General features: G+C 35.8%; 1 protein-coding gene across 6 annotated transcripts in view; it reads left to right on the plus strand.

The window, feature by feature from the left end:
- The window catches only part of Poc1b (POC1 centriolar protein B), an 81,634-nt gene that overhangs the window by 53,078 nt on the left and 5,478 nt on the right, over nt 1-23,078 (plus strand). The gene's annotated exons all lie outside the window — the stretch shown is intronic.

Genomic DNA, 23,078 nt, shown 5'->3' on the forward strand with positions numbered 1-23,078 from the left:
CTTAGAAGCTATAGGAATAGCAGTCATTTTGTTTTATTAATCTCTCGATGTATTATCCAGAAACTAAATATATCTAATTCTTGGAACTTATTCATTTTGTCCAAAGGCTCCAAAGATTGAAAGTTTGAGCCTTTCAATTTAGAAGTCAGCTTAATCTTTTTGAGGCAAATTATTGCCACAGTCAATCCCGCTAGTTAGTACAAAACTAGTGTTAAGAACAAATGGGAAAAGCAGCGTGGCCTTTGGTGACACTGCTGTTATGATGTCAGTGTTGTTAAATATTTGGGATAAATTTTCAGTGTATGGCCAAAAGAGGAAACAAGACTAAACAAGTAAACAAACAGAAATTCCTGACACTATAGCATGGCAAACTCTCCAGTAGATCTCAAGAATGGTCATTTCTGTAGAGGAATTCTTTGGATTACCAATCCATTTTATAGACTCTATCTTATACCAGAAAACATTCTAATCATTCAAGGGTCTTCTAAGTACTCTTTCAGCTTTGCAGGTCCTCAGGCCCCGGGGAATGCAGATGTTCTTGATAGGCAATGTGCTAGGGAGGTGGGCAAAACTGCCACCCGGAAATGAGCAGTGCCAAAGTCAACTAGTCTACATCTTAGTACCCTAACCCAGGGAATGTGGTATATGTGAGACTTTGAGAAGACTAGTTTGAATAACAAGCACATGACAAGTTTAGCAGTTCTCTTATAAAACAGAGTGTGATTATCCACAGAAGGGATAATATTACCGTGCATATGTGAATTTCACTGAAAGACACATAAATTGACAAGTGAGATTAATTTTTTAAATGTTTGCCTTCCCATTAATGTACTAGAAGTAATTCTTGATCTGTAGTGTTCTGTATCCATTGACTGTTTTTCTTTTGCTTCTGAAAAACAAATCAGACATATCTATAAAAGAGATTTTTTTTTCTGCTTTCACATGGAGCACAATTGTACTAAATATTTTTGGCATAAACTTTGTATGTGATTTAATTTAAAAATCCAGAGAAATATTGGAAACCAAAAAAACAAACAACAATAAAAACAGTGTTTATAGATAGTTTTTGTTGTTGTGATTACTCTTTCTCTTGAGGGTTTGTTTGGTTTTTGTAGACTGGAAAATTTTCCTTAGAAGTTCATTTCATTAAGATAGGACATAAAAAGGTAATCTTTAGCTGGACCTGGAGGCACACACCTGTGATCCCCAGCTACTCAGGAGGCTGAGGCAGGAGGATTACAAGATCAAGGCCAGACTGGGTGACTTAGCAAGACACTGTCTCAAAATAAAAGATAAAATGAGTAGGAATGTAGCTGGGTGGCAGAGTATTTGTCTAGCATATACAGGGTCCTGGGTTCAATCCCGGGACACCCCCCCACACACACACACACACAAATTATACTGGGGCATTTAGCATTAGCATTGATTTGGCTTCATGGAATATCCCAGGCTCCTTCTTTATTCTCTCCCAAAATGGATGAATATGAAGTAGTTTTGTTTTTTGATTTTTTGTTTATTTTTTATGCTGTTGGGGATTAAGCACACAGCTACAATCCTGGCCCAAGAGAAGTTGTGGCGGTTCTTTTTTAACTTACTATAAATTATTTGGAAATACTCTAGGACTATTGCAATTTGTTAGCTTTGGGTAAATTGTTTTCTAAGTTTTGATGTATTAATTTTAATAGTTTGTCATACAAATGAACAAAATGAAGTTGATAATCTTACTCTTCCTTTGATTGTCAAAGCACCAGGCTGTTCTTAAAGAGCTGACACAGTGTTCTTATCTCTATCCCGGCAGCTGTGCAGAGTGTGAATGTAATGTATATACTTTTCTTTAGAATTAGGAATAGTGTTTCAGGTCCAATTGATTATTTATAATACATTGGAGTCCTACATTATAGAATGAAAAATTCAATGATCTACAATGCATTGTTATTCCATTATCAAAATAAAAACGTACCTCATGAAGACATTACCTGAGATGCTAAGGAGGGTGTTAAGATGGTTGCCTGAACTCAAGAAGCATGCAGCCTAGCCAGGTAGAAATAATCATGTAGGAAAGAAGTCACTTTCAAGACACTTGGTGCCAACAGTACATGATTGTCAGAGAATGATTGCTGTGGGAGTATTCAGAAGAGGTCATTATTGGACTAGAGGAAATGGGAGGACTTTTATAGAAGAAAATTGTGGTGAGTCCCTGACCTGACTCATTCATTAAAAGTAGATGCCTCCAAAGAAAATGAAAATATGTACCATGGTCATAAAAGTGTGTCATTCCAGGTTGGGGTCTTTATGTTGCTACCTCAACAAATGGCAGATGTGATAAAACCCAGGAAGGATACCCATTCATGTACATCTACACTTATCAATAAATATTTATTAAGTAACGGTTCTGTTCTTTAAAGAAAGGAACAAAACAAAGATACCCGCCCTAGGTGTTCTAGTCAGGAAAGAAGCAGTTTACTAATCAAAAAATAAATAAACAAACAAACTTTATAATATAGTGGACCAGAAAAACATAAAGGTAAAAAACGTACTAAAGGCAGATGGGAAGAGGACTGCAGTTTCAGATGCGTGGGCAGGCCAGGATGTATATGACAGGTGACATTTAAGTAAAGAACTACAGGCATGAAGAGAGTGAGTAGAGTGGGTATCTGGGAACAGCACTCCAGGTGAGCGGGTACAATGATAGAAGGCCAGACCTAGAGTGATATAGGAGCTACCAGAGGGTTTTCTGTAGAAGAGAAACATATTTGACTTATACCTTAACAGGTTCACTATGGCTGGTGTGTGAGAACAGGAGGCTGCAGGTGGTGATGGAGGGATAGGTGACTCATGAAGAAGTTAATAGAATAATCAGACAAGAAGCCAAAGCAGCTTGACCCAGAGTGGTTGCAGAGAGGAGGTGGTGATAAAGGATCTGATTCGGGATATATTTTGAAGGCAGAGCCAAGAGGATTTCCTGACAGATTGGTTGTCAGTTGTGGGTTTCCCTATCTCCTTTCCGCAAGGACAGCAAGGTGTAGCCCTAAGTAATCCCAGGGTAGCTGAGAATATCTCCTGGCTCTTCTTCGTTTTTGCAAAGAGGCTGCTGGGAGAGAAAGAATCGTGGTTTTCCTGTCCTCAGTTGTAGGATCAGGAAAAGCAATCAACTAAGTCGGCGCAAGAGATATTCTGCCTTTTCCGTGACTTCGGGATATACACCCCTTCCTAAATGTCATTTAGATTTACATTTTTCAGCAAAATTTCTATTTTGGAAAGATTTTTGCAGTGGCCTATTTTTTAGGGAGAAAAGGTCATTCACTTTCATGGAGATCATTGTGTGGTATATGCTGCCTGAAAAATATTAATGTATTGACAAACTGTATGGACACACAAAGAGTAGACTTGCAGATACAGAGAGAATCCGTCCATGGATGTTGTGGCAACAGTGCATCCTGGTTACCAGACAACATTGCGTAACTAGTTCAGTTATTTCAGTTCCTAACTGCTTATGTAAGCAAAGATTTGGAAATACTTACTTGAAAGAACACAGTGTATGCAAACTTAAATGTCTCAAAACTAAAATTTATAACTTTAAAAGTATAAAATGGCATATGCAATTTATCGTCCCTAGATTTCCCCTTTATTTTTCTAGGAAAGTTCATAAAAATCTTGCTGTACAAACCTCCTGAATTCTATACTTTTCCATATGCTAACTTTCCTGAATTTACATAGAGACATTTAAATTTGAGGTATATAAGATTCTTTTTAAAGTTTTTAAACATTGTAACAGCTTATAAGGCTACACTGATTTATAAATTTAGTGCACAATGAATTCTAAAACTAAGTGTGTTTGTAACTTTGTGGCCGCTTAGTAAGCTTTGGGAAACAGGCATTTTTATGGTATCTTCAAGCATTGGGTCAGTGGTCCTGTACTATCTTTCTCCTGCCCCTGTTACTGTGTGGGTTAGGCATTTGTAAGATCCAGGCCTTTGGACTCACTAGTAGGTGCCTCCCTCAATTTATCCTCTTTCACTAAGAGAATGTTAGTCTTATAACTTCAAATGATAGTAAATATGCCATTAATTTTTTATGCATTAGTTCAAAAAGTTAAATGTTATGTACTAAGATACTTGACGGGATAAAGGAATTCTTAGAAGATTTAAGAAATAGTCTAAAAATATGGCCTTTTGAGATTAAAAGATGTGAAGTAATTGTCAAAGGCATTTAAAAATTAGAATATACATGACATTAACAGAAGTAAGTAAGGAAAAATACATTTCATAGCTCTCCTGCCATTTGGAAATAGAAAACACATTTAATATTTCCTCAGGTACAATCTTTAAAATAGATGAAATAAAATATTAGGGATGGGGAAGAAACTATTTCCAAATTGGTTAGATCCTTGCTTTTGAAGCACATATATTATAAAAACTACCAACAGTTGTGAATGCAAGGCTGACCTTTAAAAAAAAAAAAAAACATGCTTGAAATTTCAACAATAACAACTAAAATTGTCAAATTCATTAAAGGAACATGGCACCTTTTTTCAAAGAGATGTGTGTAGCTGATGCTAGCTGTAAAATTTATAAAGTTAGTGATACCGAAACCGAAATAAGTAATGGATCAGAGGCTTTCTTTTTTTTTCCTCCAAATTAAATGTGCTCTTTAATAAAAGTGATGACAATAACTAAGTCCTAAATGTTTAATTAAGATTCACTGAAACATTTACTAATTTGAGTTTCTTTCCCTTTAAGTTTCAGAGTCACAGGGAAAGAAAACTTATTAATTTACCAAAAATTTAATATGAATTCAATTTTTAAAAAATTATCTAGTTAACAAATACTTTATGTAGTGGGACTGGTCCTTATTCCTGCTGACAAAAGTGATTTAGAACTTAAACTTCTCTATATGAAAGGTGTTCTTTTTTTTTTTAAAAAAAAAAAAAAAAAAAGGAAACTATCCAAAAGGATTTTATAAACCTATTATTTGGAAGTCCAACAGAATAAATACTTTTTTCAATTTCCTTTAGAAAATTAGCATCACATCTGGGAACTGGAGGTGTTGAAGTTTCGGGCATTATTTCTGCCTTCCAACTTCCTGAGACACTATATTCCTAAACTGTAACTCTTGACTGCCTCAGCAATAGTGAGGGTTCCAGGCCTGGGAATCTAAGCCACATCCCGGGTTCCCACAGCTGAGACTGAGGCATGCTGAAAATGCCCGACAGCTCTCAGCCCACACATCCAGCAACAACTGGTTCCTTCCTCTTCCTGTGGAAGAGCAACATCCTCTGAGATGAGAAGAAATGCAACCTGAGGAATGCAAGAACAGCAGTGAGCTTTTCACACAGGAAATTATGAGGGTGGCACTCTGGAAAGTGCTGTCTCCCGGACCATCAGCGCAAGAGCTTCCTGCTGACCCAGAGCACAGTTCACTAGGGAGTCAAATGCCATTTGTGGGCTGTTGGAGTTTCAGGAAAAGGTGTGAACTTAGCTTTCAGCTCTTGTGTTCTTCTCTGCCCGGCTGGTTTTTAATTGTTTGGTACTGTGTAGACGGTGAAGCGGATTGGCTGCTCCTTTTTCATTTGGCCACTTGAGAGTAAATTAAATTATCTGGTAGAAATACTCCGCAAGTCTACTAAACAAACTTTCAGTCAGTTCTTTGTGCTTTATGAAATCAAGTCATGTAAAATATATTAGGGCTTCAGAGAAATTAAAACTTTATCATCTTGGTTAATTGGCTCTTAAGGCCCAGTGCTGGTCCTTGCCTCAGCCCTTCTGTCTTTTTCAATTTCCTTTCTTTTGCTTTCTAAGGCAGTCAGACATTAGTAGAAGCCATCATACTATGAAAACATCATACATTCTCAAACACAAATAAAACTATGTTAAAATTTTAACAAAATTTAGGTTGACTCAAAGTGACTTTTACATTTAATGAATGTTTTAAAATAACTTAATTTCCTATTTTTTCCTAATTTCAACAGTATTTTGATTTTCATTCACTTAAGATGATGTGACCACTAGAAAACTCAGGTTTTATAATCATATGTACTCTTTTTTATTAGAGCTTTATGGTTATACATAGCAGTTGGGAATCATATACTTTTAAAGCTTTTCTGAACCACTGCAGAATTTTGGTGTAGGTTTCAGTGTTTATGATGACAAAATTCTTTTGCTTTTTATGTATTTCTTTGGAGTATTTTGCTAGAGCACATAAGAGTTCCTTGTTTGTTTTAAATTGAAGAGGAGATGAAGAAGGAATGCCAGGCATTTCCTTTTCCTTTTCAGAATGTCTTTTTAATGAACATTCCTCTTTCCTCCTTGTGAACAAACCATTTCAGTTCAGCAAGGGCCCTCCAACCTTTTTGTTTAGTTTCCTGGCCCCAGGGAGGTACTTGTTTCATGCATTTACTATCTCTTCTCCCTGTTTTTACAGACTTCTAAGCTTATTACTTATTAGTAAGTAATAGTAACAGATGGACTAGTATATACCTCATTCTTTGTTTAATGACAACTAAATGCATTGGAAATTGACTCTGGACTAATGGAAAAAATGTTTTGCAGGATATTATCCAAATAAGTGGCAAAAAAGTTAATATAGATGGAAGAGTAGTATCATATTAAATTTCCTTATTTTCATAATCATACCATGATTATGTAAGGGAATGGTCTGGTCCTGAGCACATACCCACTGTAGTATATGAGGTTAATGGGCATGGTGTCTGCAACTTCTCAAAAGATTCAGGGAAAAAAAAAAAATTACCTAGATAGGCAATTATTTCAAAATCAAAAATTAAAGAAAACAAAAACTGTATTTCCCTATGTCACAGGTAAAAATACCCCATGCATATGAATATATATACCATCATATGAAAAAAAAAAGTATATAACAATTTTCTAAAGAGAAAGTGTGTTTATTCATTCAATAGAATTCCTCTACTACCCAGGCATTGGAATTTGTCCAAATTCATCTAGCCAATAAGTAACAGTGCTGGGTTTTGAACTCTATTTGGTTTTGGAATATGTGCTTTTAACTTCTGTGTGTTATGTTTCTGAGGAAGTAACTTCCTTAATTTTACAAAGAATAAATGCTAATTTTAAAAATGAGAACACATACATATATCCTCTCACAAAATGAAAAAAAAAATGTATTGTCAGGAGACAACCATTATTAACTTTTGAAATGTAGTCTTCCAGGAAGAGGTGGGGGTTATTAGAGTCTAGAAACTAGGACAAGAGGCCTTGTCCTCTAGTCCCACAAACTCAGACTCTATGGAACTGAAACCAAATGTACAAGGGGCAGCAGCTAGGTAATGCTGGAATATCCAGGGTGTTAAGGGCTGCTGCAGGAAGGGGCTGAGGGAAACAGCAATCAGACAGGGAGAAACAAGTCTCCCCTCTCTTCTCTGGCCTCTGGTCTCCATCTCATGCCTCCCATTGGCAGATTCTGATAGGAAACCAAATGACAGGAGGAGTCTCTGTGACACAGAACAGAGACTGGTAGAGTAGATTTGGAGTCAAGAGACATATTCTGTATTACAGGTAGGCATTTTTTAAAAAAGCTTTATAAGGCAAACTCCACTTTAGAATGAGCAAATAAATATTGATTCCTACTAGTACCACATGAAATTTTCTATTTCCTACACTTTTAAATATACTAGGCATTGTATTTAATTTTTATTATTAAATGTACTTTAAAAGTTTCAAAAGCTTCGTAAGAAATATTATCAAGTGAATCCCATTTTTTTTAGTTACTTGGCAATTTTAACTTTTCTCATTTTCCTATTGCATTGTGCATTTAAAGATTCGATCTTCAAGTCATTTTAATTCAAAGCATTAACCGTTGGCCGTATTCTACAAATATGTTTTTCTTGTTTGTCATTTCTATTTGAATTTTGTTTCTGAACATTGATAGATTTATCTGCATTAACTATTTGAAAACAATATATTTTGTTTCTATTCGAAGAAAGTCCCTTCCTAAATCCCAAACATACCTTTAGCTATTCTTTTTAAGAATTTACTTTTAACAATAAAATCTTTTTTTAAGAGAGAGAGAGAGAGAGAGAAAGAGAGAATTTTTAATATTTATTTTTTAGTTTTTGGTGGACACAACATCTTTATTTTATTTTTATGTGGTGCTGAGGATCGAACCCAGCGCCCCGTACATGCCAGGCGAGCGTGCTACCGCTTGAGCCACATCCCCAGCCCACAATAAAATCTTAAATTCCAATGTGAATTACCTTCATTATACATTATATACTATTGGAGACTGTCTGCCATCTTCTTATTCTGTTTGTCCTTGATCCATTCTTAGACATTGTTAATTGTTGTAGCTTCTGAATATTTCTTTAAAATATGCAGTTTTGCCTTCAATTTTAAAATATTTTTGCCCTTTATTTATCTATGTGAACTTGAGAAATATTCCATTCTCAAAAAACATTCCATTGAAATATTGATTGGCTTGTCATTAGACTTATAAAATAATTTAAGGATAACTGCACACTTTACCATCTTGAGTTGCTCATCCAGGAATTGTAGCATATAGATCAGTCTTTTTAAGTTTTACTGCATCAGATTTAGGAACACTCTCATCACATACCTGTGGTTCCCATAGAAATAGCCACCATTTTTCATATTCTACTTAGCATTTTACCTCCTCACTTGAACATGCACGCAGATTCTCTCACTCTGTAATTTAGCCTTCAAGAGGTTGGGCACCCTTCCCAGAAGTGAGGAAGTAAGGAAGGTAAGCAAGGCCTGGATCTGACTAGCATCAAGACTAACTGACGGGCCCCACCAAACAGGTAAAGACACCCAGTCTGCATACATGCCTTGCCACGTGCCCTTGTCACTTGCCCTTGTCAATGTGGTTTAACCCAAGTAAATATTTCTTCACTATAGTACAGTGGCTAAAGAGGCATGCACAGTACAGGAGAAAAAGAAAGAAAGAAGGAGTGCTAAGGACTTCTAGTGAGGAAACAAGTGGGGAAATCAGCCCCAGAGTCAAACGCTAGTAAGTTATTTGTCTTGAGGCAACTTTGAGATTTTACATTTTGCCTACTCCCATTTGCCAAGTAGGTAAGCCCTAGACATGCACTGTACTTTAGTGGGCACAGATCTTTAGCATAGTGTTAAAATTCTCATTTAAAAAAAAAAAAAAAAAAGACAACTGTGTATAAGATATTGTCTCTTATTGATTATCCGAAAGATGTGCCACTTGGCACGTTTCTTACAGGTACTCAAGCCAGATACATGGATATAGCTTCCTGGTATGAATAATTATTTAATTGATCACATCTTTAATCTATATCATAATGATAAAATGACCTTACCTATGTTGGCAGGCTTATTTGTTACTCTTCTAGTAGTTCCCCTGGCTTCCCACCCCTGTCCATCGCTAATTTTATTTTATTTATTTTTTTATTAGTTGCGCATGACAATACAATGGTGTTGACATATCATACATTTGAATCAAATGGGGTATAATTTCTCACTTTTCCAAATGTACAGGTTGCAGAATCACATTGGTCATACAGACACGTACATACATACAGCAATACTAGTGTCTGTTTTATTCTGCTGCCCTTCCTAACCCTCCTTCCTTTCCCCTCCCCTCCCATCACTTTTCTCTACCCAATATAATGTGACACATTTATTTTTTTCCCTCACATCATCATACATGTATTTTGTATAACAATGAGGGTCTCTTTCCATCAGCCGTGCAATTCCCCTTCTCTCCCTCCCATTCCCTCCCACCTCTCTTCCCTATTTAGTGGTAATCTTCTTCTCATGCTCTTCCTCCCTACCCCATTTTGAGTCTTCTCCTTATATCAGAGAAGACATTCGGCGTTTCATTTTTGTTTGTTCAGTTTTTAGAAGAGGAAATTCTATGTGGCAGGAACGTGTGTGTGTATTTAAGTTTTATTTGGTGGTGTTATTGCTGTAAGTTCTGGTGGGTGCAGATATATTTCCTGTATGGAGTAGATGAAAATATTAGTTTACATCAGATTTAGTTAGTGTGATTTTTATAAAGTTAACCCTATTTTCCATTGGTTTTTATTTTTAAACAGAGGTATGTTTTCTTGGTAAATATCCCCAGCTTATTGTTTTGGAAATCTTGTAGGCAGGACTCAAAAGCATGCCTAAACCCATAATATTTTGGTTGTTTTTGTTTTGGGTTTTTTTCCCCTAGTGATTTGAAGTGCTTTTACAATTATGTAACTGTTTGCAGAATTCAGGCTATTTATTCCAGCCTTTCTCTTCCTGGCTGTTTCTATTGGTCAGAGCATGAGTGGCCATTTTTCCAATGGACCCAGGCTCCATGTTCACAGCTTCTCAGTCTCAGTTTACATGTTTTGGACTGATTATGTGGCAGAACTGTGTGTGTTACAGTGTAATGCCTTGTCCTATTTGGAACGTTGAAAGAAATTTTGTAGTTCACTTGGGCAGTTCTTCTATTTGAAACTTTAGGTTCAGTGAAATAATTTTTAACCTACTTTTCCCATTTTCTAAGGGTAATATTGCTATAAAATTTAAACTTATTTTAAATCCAGCATCAGGCAAAGTGCCATGATATTCTAAATTTAGAAATATACATTCCGAAGATAATGATTTAATAAAATTTCAGAATGTTACATAATTAAAATAATTCATTATTTTTTAAATAGAATTGTAAATTTTTTATTAAGATCAAGGGAAGACAATTGTGTGCTTTGGAATATCAGTTGAAATCTGAAAAATTTAAGAAATGTACTCTTCCTGTTTTGCACTTTTAGAAAATTCTATATAATTTTTGTACATTTGAGTAGCTGATAAAATTACTAAAAGAAATTTAAGATGTTAACACTATTTTAATTTTATTTTGTTCTTTCCTTTTATAGAAATTATTTCTATAAAGTGCTTTGTGAATTACAACAGTAATAAATACATGGCTATTTATACATTTGTGGTACTGATGTATTAAGGATCCTGGCCTTCTCAACTCGCCTGTGGGAAAAGCAATCTATGTCTCATATACAATTCAATGACATAAGAAAATTTAAGCATATGATTGTCTTTAAAAATTTTTTAAATTGAGTATGTGGACAGGTTTACCACATAGAATAGGGGAAAAAGTTTTAATTTTAAAATAAACTGTTACTCATAACAAGTGTACTTGAAACTGTTGATTTAGAGAACAGATATTATATTATGAATATTTAATTGTTAAGATCTGTTTATCTCTGCTAAGTGCTATGATTATTTTTATGTATTTATTAGTCAAAGGAAATGACAGTCACAGGTTTTACATCGCTATGACCATTTTTGTGAATATATTTGCTTATTTTTAGTTTCTACTTTAGCACTCTTTCCAGGCGGTTCTCTTGGCAACAGTAATATTGCTTCTGCCTGTCGTGCGGTTTGTGCTTAATTGCTCTTTCATTCTATCTCCCCACTACTACCCATTATATCTTTCATACAATGGCTCTTGCTATTGTGTCCAACCATTAACTCAGGTAATTTTTTTTACTGTATTTTTAGTCAATTTTCCCTGAATGTAAGGAAAATGGCAATTTTTAAGGATTTAAACAGTTTTTTAAAGGGGGAAAAAATAATGTACTAAAAATTTGTATATCCCCTCTTGCCACCATTTTTTCCTGAACTGTTTTCCACCTCAGGGGAGGAGATTTGTATTTGACCACAATAGCTGGCATTTGCTTATTTCCTCTGTTTCTTATATACCTAACACAAGAGAATCTAGAGTACTCATAGACTGCTATATGGAGATTGAGGCCAACCAGCTGGTTAGACTGGAAAGACTGTACATAGGGAATCAATTACTCTTCTGCCCAGTACACTTTCAACCCCAAAGAGTGTATCTTGGCAAAAAAAGAAATGCACTCAGAATGCTACCAAGAGATGAGCTGGGTTTCTGTAGGAGCAAAGCTCAGGACATGGACTTTGTGGTGTCAGCATCATGAAGGAAAGTGACTCAGCCTAAGTCAGGGGACAGCTCAGTGGACACTGCTCACTTGTGAAAAACAAATGTGCCAGATTCTAGGTCAGAGTGGGGATGGGGAGACTGTGAGTGGACTAATGTAATTTGCAAAAGCCATCATGAAGGCTCATCTTGTATATGGAGAATATAAATTGAAGGACTGACTAATAATCACTAGAGTGCATCAAGTGGGCTCAGAAAAAGGTTCCCTGTGAGAGGGGATACAGCTGAGATCTAAAACCTTGCTACTCCAAATGTGACCTGTTTGCTAGAGCACCACCTGGAAACTTAGTAAAAAATGTAGATTTTCAAGTCCCACACCAGACCCAACCACAAGATACCTGCATTTTAGTAAGATTCCCCAGGTGATTCATGTATATTAAAGTTAGGAGAAGTGCTAATCTCAAGCTTCCATAGTGTTGAAATAAGAGGATTGGAAGTATTAGAAAGTTCTCATTAGAGAAGACAGGCATGTAAAGGCTGTACTGCTTGGCATGGTCTAGGAATTGGGCCCAGGGATGGACAGGACATTATAGTGAGCCAGCCTGGAAAAGCTTGTAGCGACCAGGCATACAGGCCTTTTAACCATTTGGTTCTTTTCAGCTTGAAAATATCTTCCCAGCAACAAAATAGACTAGTGGAAACCAGTTCAGAATTAAAGTCAGTAGTCCAGACAAAAACTAAAGATAACTGGAATTAGAATTATTTTAGTGGAGATCAAGAGAATGGAATTCATTTAACAGATATATATAAGTGGTATAATAAGATTTGTAGTGAATTGGAGGGAAAGGAGGATTATTAAGGATAATTCTTAAATATCTACCTTGGACAGTGATGTGCCATTCACATCAATGTAGGTGGTTTCCAAAAGTTCCCATCATGAGTTTCAATTTGGACCATGTTGAGTTGTATATGTCTTTGAAATATCCAGGAGTACATAGCAGGTATGTCACAATGCACACATATCTGGAGCTTAAGGAAAAGATCTAGACTGGAAAAAAAAAAAAGTGAGAGTATTCTGCAGGTATGTGGTAATGAAAGCACCAGGCTTAGATGAGATTGAGAGTACAGGGTAAGAAAGAGGGTTTAGCAACATAAATGATATATGTCTCATGAAATAGATACAATTAACTTCAATCTGACTGTACATTGTATACATGCATTGAAATGCTACACAAGTGTGTGCATTTGCTATGTGTCATCTAAAAATATGTGTATTAATAAAATTATTTTAAAAAATATTTAGGATTGGGCCTGGAGGAATTTAAATAAAACAGTATGATGAAACAGGATAAGTTTTCAAAGGAATCAGAAAGGATAGGAGGAAGCTGGGAAACTAGAGAGCATGGTGTCATGGCAGGCAAGGGAGAAGGAATGGTAAAAGTCAACATGATTCAAAGTCCAGAGAAGGATTGAAAAACTCTTGTTGAATTTAGCCAAGATTATTAGTAACTTTTTGTTTGTTTGTTTGTTTCTGGCACAGTACTAGAGATTGAACTCAGGAGCATTCTGCTTATGAGCTACATCCCCAGATGTTTATTTTGTTTTGAGACAGGGACTCTTTAAGTTGTCCAAGCTTACTGTGAACTTATGATCCTCCTTCTTCAGCCTTGGGAATAGCTGGGATTATAGGCAAGTGTCCCCAGCATTAGCTATTGGTAATCTTAAAAAAAAAAAAAAAAAGTTTTTTTTTTTTACTTTTTATTTTCAAGTGAACACAATATCTTTATTTTATTTCTATGTGGTGCTGAGGATCAAATCCAGTGCCTCATGCTTGCTAAATGAGCACTCTACCACCGAGCTAAAAACCCTGCCCTATTGGTAACCTTTTGAAGGGAGAAGGGGTGAGCTAAGGAATCAGCTAGAATAAATAAATCCAATAATAGTGATATATGCTTAAATTGCTATGAGACTAATTAGTGGAGTAATTAAATAAGGAAAAGGTGTGATGTGTTTGGGGGTACATGCATGAGCTCTGGAGAATGAAGGTGAGGGACAGAAAGCATCTCAGACCTCACTGGTCTGGTACAAAAGCTGATTCTGTAAGAATTTGCCTGTAATGAGGGGAACAGAAAGCATTCAGAAAGTTCAAAGACAAAGAGAGGGGAATGAACGCAGAGAACCGTGGACATTTCCTGTTGGCCCCAGCACTCAGTGGAGTTAAGGAATAGCAAGAGATGAGACAGGAGAGAGAAGATGAAGATGAAACATGAATATCTTGAATGCCATTTGAAGGTGTTTGGATTCACCTTAAGAACTTTGGGAAAACCTGAGAAGGATTTTAAACCAGGAACATGACAAGGAAATTTGGATTTCTGAACAATTACTCTAGTGAAAAAGAAGGGTTTGAAGGAAGGAGACCAGAGAAGTAGAGAATTAGAATATTGTGGTAGTAATCTAGATACAAAGTAGTAAGTGCCTGATCTAGAGTATAACATAGGAAATGAGATAATGAAGAGAAAGTTCATAAAGTTGTTTTCTGATTACACATGGGAGGAGAAGTAAGAGTCTAGAAGATGCCCCAAATTTGGGGCTGCTAGTAGATAATGGCACAATTTGCTAACACAGAGTGAGCCGGGCATAGTGGCACACACCTATAATGCCAGCAGATTGGGAGGCTGAGGCAGGGGGATCACAAGTTCAAAGCCAACCTCAGCAACTTAACAAGACCCTGTCTGTAAATAAAATATATTTTTAAAAAGGCTAGGAATGTGGTTTAGTGGTTAAGCACCCCTGAGTTCAGTTTCAGGTACCCCCCAAAAAGAAAGAGAGAAAAAGATGAGGTTTGGATATGAGCTTCTAGTTGGACATTAGAGAGTTAAGAATCTTTATATGATCAGTCAGGCCATTGGGTCCCAAATGATGACCCCTAAACCCCACAGTAAATGAGATGATTATGATGAACATTATTTGCATCTTGTTTATCAGGAAGATCATTATACGACTGCTTATTTGAATAATACTGATAACTTGGTAAATCGTGGGACTGAAATATGAAATAGAAAGAAATTCCTTATGTTTACCGGCTGTGCATAATGAACATGCTTTGGGTTGTGTCGTGACTTCCTCGTTGAAACTTCCTGCTTACTCATCTGAGTTTGAGCATGAAGATAAATTGTCATAATTCTATAGCTTTCCTGTTCGTATTCTTTCTGACTCCTGGCATCTGTGAAAAGAATTCTTTGAGGTTTATATTTAGTATTTAAATGTCATTTTTCCCTGAGCTGTTTTCCCCCATGGTAATTGTTAAGAAAATAGTCTTTTTAAAAAATAGCCAAAGTCATTATTTTTATTGTCTTTGGTTTCACCAGCAAAATAAGAAAGGAAAAGAACACATCCTTTTACATACAAAAAGCTTTTGAGGCAGGAGAATCCCAAGTTCAAGGTCAACCTAAGCAATTTAGACACGGTCTCAAAATAGAATGTAAAATTTAGTAGGAGAGTACTTGCATGGTATGTTTGAGGCCCAGTGTTCATTATCCAGTACCCCCACCCCTCCAAACATACACATAAAGTATGGAGGGAAAATCTCTCTCTATTAAGCAGCATAGTGTTATTATTTGATTTTCAGTTATATGATGATACTCTACTCATGAGCCATTTAAGAATTCTGTTTTTTTCTGGAGAGTTTTATGCCATAGTTTTTCAACTGTGTCCTGTTACATGATCTTTAGTCTTTATCAAAGGATTAAACATTTGAGATAAAATTTATATATCTAACTGCTCAATGTTAGATTGACTTTCTTTGCAATTATCAGAAAATCATTTTTCATTCATTAAGATGATGGAACCAAAATTTCTATATGAATATCTGAATTTTGCCTGTTAAGTTTCTTTTTCCAAAGTGTTATAAACATTTTTTTTAGTTAGCTGCCTGGAAATTGAAATCATTTACTCTTTTTCCAATTACATTTGAAAAATGTCTGGGTTTTTTGTTTGGGGTTTGTTAACAGCAGTTTTCATTTTAAACGTATACTTAGAATACTATTTATGTCTCAGAATTTATTAAGCATAGTTCTTCTATTTAATTAAATTCCTATCTGCCTTTAAATAGCTTAGTATTTAATTCAAGAAATGTATTTTGACCTGCCAATGTGGTCAGTGTTTTGTATATATATACAGTGGAGAAATTTTAAGTGTGTGCTAAGGCACATGGAAGACTGATTTATTTGCACAAGGTACTGAGATTTTTTTTTTTCCAAGAAACAACTCTCAAATCTAATGCACTACTGAAGTTTAAATCTGTGGCACAATCATTGTAAACATGGGTTTTGTCTGTTTCCCAAAATTGATTTTTTCCTTCTGATCTGTAATTACTGGAAAACTATTCCCATTTTTGCCAAACTTAATTTCTGAGTTTTGGTACATAAGCCATTATTCAAATTTAAAATTACTCTAATTTTACTGCCAACAAAATTGGTTGTAGTCAAATTTCAAGATAATAATAATAATTTGCCCCCCTTTAAAAAATATATATATATATATATGAAAGATTTTTAAAATGTGGAACCTAATAGATATAGAAACATCTTTAAAGCGAGAGTTTTATTTACTACACTGTGTGTAAGCCTTATGTAGATACTTAGCATGTCATCAGCATGTCCGAAGTTATGACTCTCAACAGGTCAAAGTATTTTGACTTTCAGTGCAGGGGAAGGAGGACAAGATGTGATGATACTGATGTTGATGATGATGGGTAATGAAAGCCAATTGTAGATTCAATCATTACCTACCTTCTGACAACAATCATGCAATGTAACCCAATATTATTATCTCCATTTTACAAAAAGGAAACTGAAGCTTAGGTCAAGTAATGTGTCCCAGGTTATACTCTTAATACACCAAAGAGAAAGGGTTTAAGCCAAGTCTGAGTGACTTGATATCCCATTTATACAACCTTCATATTATATAATGTCACAGATAATCATGCTATTTATACAGATAATCATAGCAGAAATACAAGTAAGAATTAATATTTGTTTTAACAAGCAAAATTGAATTGTAATAGAGATTTGGAGGAGGGGTAAATTTCATCTATTTTATAAAGATGAATAAAGACATGATTGTTTTATAGATATAAATTGAAGTCAACTAAGATAATATAAAGTGTGTATAATGAATCCACATAGAAAGCTTTGGCTCTCTGGTTTTTAAATGACTTAATGAATAATAGACAGAAGACTGACTCGATACCAAGCTGTGAATGCACTTTACTGTTACTCCATAACCACAGTTATCATTAATCCTGCTAGAATGTTCACATTATACATGATGATGAACAGAACAATAAACAAATGTTATGTTTGTCCTCTAAAGGATGATCTATACAGCTTGCCAGCTTTTTGAATGTATCTTTGTTGGATAAATTTATGCCTTAAAGCTGCCTCTTTGTAGTATTAAAATAAGTACAAAAAGGAAGTTGAAGTCTTAAGCAAGCAAAGCATGATTTACTTTCTCCATATAATTTTTAAAAATTAAATCATGACCTTTAACACATAGCTCTCTTCTTTTGAACTTGGCACTTGAAGAGTTTTGAGGAACAGAAAATAGGACCTTTAAGAAAGACTAAGGAATAATATTAAAGAATAAGCAAGCATAGAAAATAATTTTCAAAAATGTATTCTAAATAACACTTCTGATTGTGTGGTAAGTTTATGTCTCATAAAAATGAAGACAGGTGGATGGTGGAGAGAAAGAACATCCCCTCTCTCCTGTGATTGTCCTTTAGTACTTCTACCTCCTGCACATTCTGCTCAAGGTAGGAAAATCTGGGTTAATAGGGTAGTCTGGCTTGGGTCTGAAGTCATTCTTCAGTCAGAAAGCCTTTGCAATCAGCTGGGTGCAGTGTTGCTGCCTGTAATTCTAGCAACTCAGGAGATCGAGCAGGAGGATCGAAAGTTTGAGGCCAGCCACAGCAAATTAGTGAAGCCCTAAGCAACTTAGTGAGATCCTGTCTCAAAATAAAAAGGACTGGGGATATGGCTCAGTGTTTAAGTGTCTCTGAGTTCAATCCCCAGGTACGAAAGGAAAAAATAAAAAAGCCTTTGCAGCAACACAGCACCCTTTTGAAGTACAAATTTTGAGCCATGTGTGGTGGGACAAACCTGTAATCTCAGCTCAGGAGGCTGAGGATCTCAAGTTCAAGGTCAGCCTAGGCAACTTAGTGAGATTTTTGTCTCAAAATAAAAAGGGCTGGGAATGTAGCTCAGTGGTAAAGTGCTCCTAGGTTCAATTCCTAGTACCAAAAAAAAGAACAAAAAAAAAAACCCTGACAGTTATGGAGGACATTCTTTGACTATTCACTTGGTTGACTTTCTAGCATAAAAAGCTAGTGATATAATGTTTGATTTTACAGCACATATATTAAAATTGAGATATAGAAGATACCAGAGTGTCAGGATAACATGAAATTTATCAAGTAGTCAATGTTTTTGGAGCTGTTTTTATAAATAGGCTTGGCATCATAAAAGTGTTACTTCTTAGAAGTCTATAAATTTGAGAAAATACCAATAAGCATCCCAGTAATATGTTTAATGAAACTTAAAACTTAAAAAGTTAATTGTATAACTTATTTGACAAAGCAAAGAACAACAACCAAAAAAAATGTCCAGGGTAGTTCTGAAGGTTGAAGACTTCTTAAGCTCCAGGTATGATATTGCAAAGAGAAAGTAAGAATCCATGACTGAAGGCATATAACAGAACCACACAGGTGTGGACAGTCGCTGTGTGGAAGGTGACTGCAGATCCATAGAGAAAGACCAAATGCACTCTTCCTTGATTGTTGCTGTGACAATCATCCATTTAAAAATAATAATCAATTAAAATCCTATTCTTTGCGGTACTTTTAGCCAGAAACAAAAAAAATCAATACCTGATAGGTTAAAGCCTTAAATGTGAAAAGTAATACTTTAAAATCTCAAAAAAAAAAAAAAAAAAAGGCAATGTGAATTCTGGGTATGCAAAAGTTTCTTTTAAAAGAAATACAAATTACACAAATCATAAAGAAAATGTCTGATAAGTTTGGCTACATTAAAAACAAAACTTGTACTTTAAAATTTCATAAATAATAGTGAAAACAAACCACAGAGGAGGGAATGTATCATACACATAAAGAACAAGTATCATTGTCCAGAATATATAGAGAACTCTCAAATTAGAAATGAGAGAAATAGAGCAATTGAAACATGGGTGGGAGATTTAAGTAGGCAATTTACAGAATAGTTACCAATATTCACATAAAATATGTTCAAGTTACTGGTAATCTAAGAAATGCACAATGAAATTCAAGCCATTAAGTGGGATTTTCTGCCCATAATTTTTGTAAAATTTGATGTGTAATAATACTCAATTATTTCTGACTTTGTAGATAAAAGTGACTTCTGCTAGTAGGAGGTTAATTCTAGTATTTGAGCAATAATTATAAAAACTATGATTTAGCTATTCCACACTGTTGAGGGCCACAGCCAAGTAGGGATGATGCATGGCACTTTTGCCAGAAGTAGTGGTTGAGAGGTGACGCCAGCAAGCCATTAAGATGATGACTTTTGAGTTCTCGAAGAGTTCCCATTGAGTTCCGGTTGAGCTCTTGTGGGGATTCCTGAAGAGTTCTCATTGGTTGGGGAAGTACCAGAGGAGGGATTTCCGATTGGTGGTTCCTGGAGGAGCCGCGTGGTGTTCCAGAGGGTTCCTGGGGAGCGTGTGTGGAGTGTGCTGGTGGGGTTCAGAAATAGAGTTTATTCCTGCTTCAGGAGCTCGTGATTTGTGCCCAGCCAGACTGCGGCACCACACTAGCAAGAAATCTTATACCAAGACATTTACAAAAGTGCTCACTATAGCAGTCATTGTTAATTAACAGTAGAAAGGATAGTTTGTGGAATATTCAGAAGAATACTATTTTGGCAATATAAGTAAGTAAACTAGAATCCCATGCATCACCGTGGGATAAATCTAACAATGTCGATTAAAAGAAAATACCAAAAGGTTCTACTATAATATGATTTTATGTAAAGTTCTAATGAAAGCAAAATCAGCTCCTTAGGTGTAGACTCAAAAAGACATTCAGTTGAATTTCCTGATCTGATGTTTGTGTTTTTCTCACAATATCCCTGACAAGTGACCATCCCTAGGCTATTAAAATCATCCATGATGGGAAACTCACTTTGAGTAGAAGGGTCAAGACCACTCTTAGATAGACTCGTCTGCCTTTTGTCTGTTTTGTTCTCTACTTACAGAATGAAAGCGAATCTAGAAATGTTGATTGTAAACAAAACTGATATATTCTAATTAGTTTATTAAAGATATATCTGAAGTTAAGTCACTGGTTGTCTTTACAAGTGAAATGCTTTCTTTTGCCTTCACATTTGTTGGAAAAATCATTGTGTTATTCCACCAGAAGCCATCAAATATGCTATTAGCAGTCAAAAATCATGAAGTGATTTGTAGTTAGGTAATAGATGCATGCATTGCTCTGTCATTGTGCTCCAAGCCATTAAGGATAGGAATTTCTAGCAGAGAGTAGCATTGGCTTTACCTTGGGTTTATACTTCTCTCCAAATACTATGTTATTAATATTTTTTTTTGTATGTGGATGGCTCAGCTCATGCAGGACAGTCAATTGAATTCAGTTCAACAAATGCTGTGAACTGAACTATCTCATATACTGTGCTAGACACCTGAGAGCAAAGATGATAAAGTTATGACTCTGTCCCTCAAAAGAGGTTCACAATCTGCTAGGAAATGCCAAGATGCAGACACAAATACATCAAGAAGTGACAAACGTTCTACTCATGGCATGAACAAAGTGAAGAGGCACCAGTGATTAATTCTGACTTACTGGTCCAGACAGTGGGTGGGTGGGAAGGTTAGAAGGAAGAGAGGAGAAAAAGGAATAAATATATAATGGGTGAATTTTGAGAATACAGAGAAGTAATTGAGTACCACAATATGTTGAATGTTCCTTTGCTAATTACATAAGTAATAATAGTTTGGACTGCAAATCTTCATTTTAGCCCAGTCATCAATTGTCTGTTTTGCTTGCTCAGCAGTGACAGAGATGTGGCAGGTGCTGGGAGGGAATCTAGCTCTGTTCTATCTTGGTTCTCTCCCACAGTAGAGAATCCTTTGAGGGCAGGCAAGATACCACACTCACAGGTACAACTGGTAGGTGCTCTCTGTGAAGTAGGTGCTCAGTGAATGTGTACTCAAAAAGAGAAAAAAAATGAATACTAGCAACTTTAAAATAGGACCAACTCATTTGCTGGAATTCTGTCAGCCCAAAGTGTTAATTAAACACCAGTAACTTTTTTATGAGTGTAGTGATATCACTATAATATAGTGATATAGTGGCTTAATTTTATTAGAATAGTGAAACTTCCCCAAGTCATGCCTCTCACTCTTTCCCTGTACAACAATGCAAAGGCAAGGTTAGTTGGTGGGAAAGAATCTGCATACATGCAGGTCCCAGTACCTTTGAGAGACAGAAAGGCAAATATGTCGGCTGACTGATACTGCCAGTTGGAGATCTGGTACTGGTTTTCTCAGCCTTTACCGTTCTCTATTTTTTGTTCATCTCCATAAGTCATTTGATAGCAATGTATTTGCTGGCTGATCCCAAACAAGAAGTTTATTGTTTAGGCCGTTAGAGCTCTTTTATCATTTAGACAGTCTTAAGTCATTTGCCCCCATTTTCATTTTGCCCTTTCTTCACTTACCACCTTGACTACAAACCACCAGAGATTAAAGATTGATTTGTTAATTAGGTTGAGTCCTTTTTCCACAAAGGGCTGGAGCTGTGATTTCAGTATGACCCATGATATTTGTGGCCATGCGTGTATGTATTTACGTATATTGTGATATGTGTTAAAAAGTAAATAAAACTCTTTGGTTATAGAGAATTTGGTTTTCATCTGTGAGAACAGTGATGAAATCTGCATGTAAAAGACATTCAAGTTTCTTTTAAGTACTAGACATGATACTAGCTCCAAGGGATACAGTTGTGAGAGTAGTAGACATGGTACATCCTACTGTAAAAGACAGTAAACAAGGAACAGATATATAAATGTAAACTCTGATCGGTTACTGAGGAAATCATCAGGATGCCCAGCTAGCAAACAGAAAGTCCAGCTTTATTAGAGTAGACAAGATTACTTTTCTGAAAATGTGACAATTATTCTGAGACATGGAGGCTGCAAAGGGCTCAGCCACACTAGGGTATCAGAGATGTTCATTGCAGACAGAGAAGAAGCAAGGAAGAAAGAAAAGTTTGTTCTTTCAGCAGAAATTATTTACTTTGGGGTGAGAAAGTGTGTGCATGGGCAACCATATATTGTCCCCAGTGAATGAGGTGCTTTCCTAGGATCAGGAATAATGTAGGCTATGATCATGAGAGAGGAATTCCTGGTGAGTCCTTTGTGTTTCTATACTTACCTTTACATTGCTATTGCTTTCATCCCAGTCTTTGCTGCCAGCCCAGGGGCTGGGGGCCCATGTACATAAACATAAGGGCTGTATGTCTCTTCCCAGATCCTCTGCTCAGAGTATGAATAGATGGCAGTTCATAGATGCTTGTGAGTACAAATAATGAATAGCATTAAAAGTCCTCTACAGTAACTTGTTCTTGCATCTGTGACTACCAGGTTTTCTTCTGGACATTTTCAGTACAATTTTAGCTTTTCTTTGTCATATGAAGTTGAGTAGTTCAAAATGATAATAATGGGATTGTTTAAAGGGTATGGAATTTATTCATACCCTAAAAGTCATTCTCTCTCAGGTATTTTAGATTTTTTTCTCCCACTGTGGTACTGGAGATTGAACCGAGGGACTCATGCTGGCAAGCACTCTACTACTGAGCTGCATCCCAAGTTTGCAGCAGTTTTTTTTTTTAATGGCATAACACTTGATCTTTCAGACAGACATATGTACGGGTGTCTTTCAATGACAAGGAAAGATGTCATATTTCTGTTCACTGTTAGCATTGTATCCTGGTTGTAGTTTCTTTAATTTATTATAATTGAGGATAAATTATTAAACCTAAGCTTGGAAATTTTAGAGGAAGAATATTTAAAACTTTTGTATACAGATATCATTTTAAAGTTTGGAAAAATAACTCTTCCTATCTT

The sequence above is a fragment of the Ictidomys tridecemlineatus genome, chromosome 6 (genome assembly GCF_052094955.1).
Source record: "Ictidomys tridecemlineatus isolate mIctTri1 chromosome 6, mIctTri1.hap1, whole genome shotgun sequence".
Taxonomy (NCBI): Eukaryota; Metazoa; Chordata; class Mammalia; order Rodentia; family Sciuridae; genus Ictidomys; species Ictidomys tridecemlineatus.